We start from the raw sequence: 2,394 nt of genomic DNA, 5'->3' as shown, positions 1-2,394 counted from the left end.
AAGGAACTATTTTATGACACGTTTCACCATGAACTGTTTGGTCCCAGTCAAAATACAAGAAGCAATGGAAGATGCAGGATCATGTTTCATTAATCTGGTAGATGTTCTAAAGTTAAAATCCTCCACCTGTAGGTAGTGTTGTCATTTTTTAAGATGTCTGGGTATTAAAGTGGTAGGTATAGATTGTTAGTTGAGTAATGTAGCCCCTTTTTGTAACAAAGTGCACTCCAAAGTATGATTCATCAAAGTACAGTAGAAGCCGCTTATTTGAAAAGCCAATTTGTCAGCACATTTTTTTCAAATACCCGGCCTTTCCGATTAAGAGACTCTGAGGCTCAAACTCTCGGCCTTCATTGAAACTATGGGGGTGGGGGGTGGACAGGGCATCGAACACATAACGACACAAAGAATACAAACACGAGTCACATTTACGCATTAAAAACAGTGAACTTTATTGAGATCGGTAAATTTGCTTTTAATTTTTTTTCGTTGACGTACACATTTATTTTTTTCGTTTTTTCCAAGACTGGAAGAACGCCGCGATACGTTAGACATCATGTGCTATCGGCAGGCTCTACTCGAACGAATAAACAATGCTACGTTTGCTACGTACAAAACAAGCAACGAATACATGCACAATCATCAGTCTGTACGTACTTTTACATCACGAAAGTAGCAAAAAATAAAGTTTGATTAACGGAAAACTTCAATCAAGTAGCGTACAGACAAAAATGCAGACGATCGTCATGAAAGCAGTCGATAGCACAAAGGATCGCTTCGATCGCTTAATTTTCAGAAACTCCGGCTAGCACACGAAAATTATCGTAACTAATGCAACAATAAACTGTTCATTTCAATGTTAATGACTTTTTAGCTCACGATGTCCGTAGGTTACATGGAAATTTGCGATAGTTGACGGGGATCTCTCGCATTAGCGTTCAGGGAAGTAAACAAAGATGGCGGGCGCGGCGTGGGTAGCAGTATCCCATCATTCCATGCGGTGTTTTTTCGCGGCACCTTTGGCGTGTTGAAGCGGCGATAGCGCCGTGTCGCAGTCGAAATAAACTCAAAATAATGGCGCAGTACACAAGTAGAGACATGGTTCTGATGATTAAAAAATGAGTTGTATGAGAAATTAAACGTTCTTGGAATAAACAGGATAAAAGAACACAAAAGCATGCCGCATTTGGCGGCTATGAACCGGCTCGCGCTTCTCATTACGTAGTGCCGATGTGCGCCCGACCGCTCGATCAACGTAAATTTCGGCCTCCTTTGTGGTTCAAAACAGACAACATCGTCCCTTTTGGCGGCTTGATGTCTTGATATAAGATATTTTCCGCCGATTTTGGTGATTTGTTTGGCATGTTTTTGGTTGAAAATGTGTTGCAACTTGAAATTTTTTTTTTTCAATTAGCCGGCATTGGCTTTTCAAATAAGAGGCGTGATAAACAATGGTGTCAATGGGAAACGGTTTGGGTTTTCACAATTCTTTTCAATTAGCAGACTTTTTCTTATAAGCGTTTTGCAATTAACTGGCTGCCACTGTACTGAACCAGGGATAATGGAAAAAGTAAGTATGCAGGGATGATTGGGTTTTGGAACATAATTGCCTCCATAATTGTATAACCTGTTGTTCAATACAATGACACATTCCTTGGGACTACTGTGCCACAATATGTCAAGCTCGTGGCAAGAAAGGCTTTGCAAGATTTTACTTGTATCCAAAACTGTACTGCAGCACCAGCTTAAAATAAAACAGCAGGGCAGACTCCACTGAGGGTCCTTGTGGCTCCCAATATGCAGAATTGCAGTATATCCTCTGCACTGCTTTATCGAGCAGAGACTAGTGGCCAGGCCCACCAACACAGTGTCTTAGCCCAGAAGAGATTACTTTTTGTGGGAGTGGAAGGATTGTAAGCAGTATAGGAAATTGGTTCAAGTCCCTCATCTCATTTTCTTTTTTAGATCCCCATTTTTCTCCATTCTGCTTTTGTATGCAAGATGTACATGTATAATCATGCATCAGTTACGTGCACCAGGGCTGACTTGTCAGCATGGCACATGGATTTCAGATGGTGACTTACAGAAATGCACAAGCTGTTATTTGTTTCACTCAACTTGATATGATAATGTTATTGATTGAAGCAATGCCTTTACACAAACAACCATAAATATATACATAAGTCATGATTCAAACCTGACAGGAATAGAAAGACATACAAAAGAGATCTTGTAAAAATGTAGATGTATTTTCACTCTATGTACAAGGTACTCGAGTAACAGTGTACGAACTGTTGTAATATAAACCCAACATGCTCTAATACACTCAATAGAAATCATTAGGATTACAACATATTTCCTGAGAAGAAACCATTCAATAACACACCTATTAAC

General features: G+C 39.8%; 1 protein-coding gene across 1 annotated transcript in view; it reads right to left on the bottom strand.

Annotated features, from left to right (window-relative positions):
- Positions 1-2,228: 2,228 nt before the first annotated feature.
- The window catches only part of LOC109469165 (GTP-binding protein 2-like), a 7,215-nt gene continuing 7,049 nt past the window's right edge, over positions 2,229-2,394 (bottom strand). Inside the window, exon 12 of the transcript XR_002140173.1 lies at positions 2,229-2,386. The gene's annotated coding sequence lies outside the window, so the exon portion shown is untranslated. The remainder of the gene's footprint in view (positions 2,387-2,394) is intronic.

Source organism: Branchiostoma belcheri, unplaced genomic scaffold, assembly GCF_001625305.1.
Source record: "Branchiostoma belcheri isolate BF01 breed outbred unplaced genomic scaffold, Haploidv18h27 scaffold20, whole genome shotgun sequence".
NCBI lineage: Eukaryota > Metazoa > Chordata > Leptocardii > Amphioxiformes > Branchiostomatidae > Branchiostoma > Branchiostoma belcheri.
Note: the sequence above shows the minus strand (reverse complement) of the source record. Positions and strands in the feature narration are given on the sequence as shown.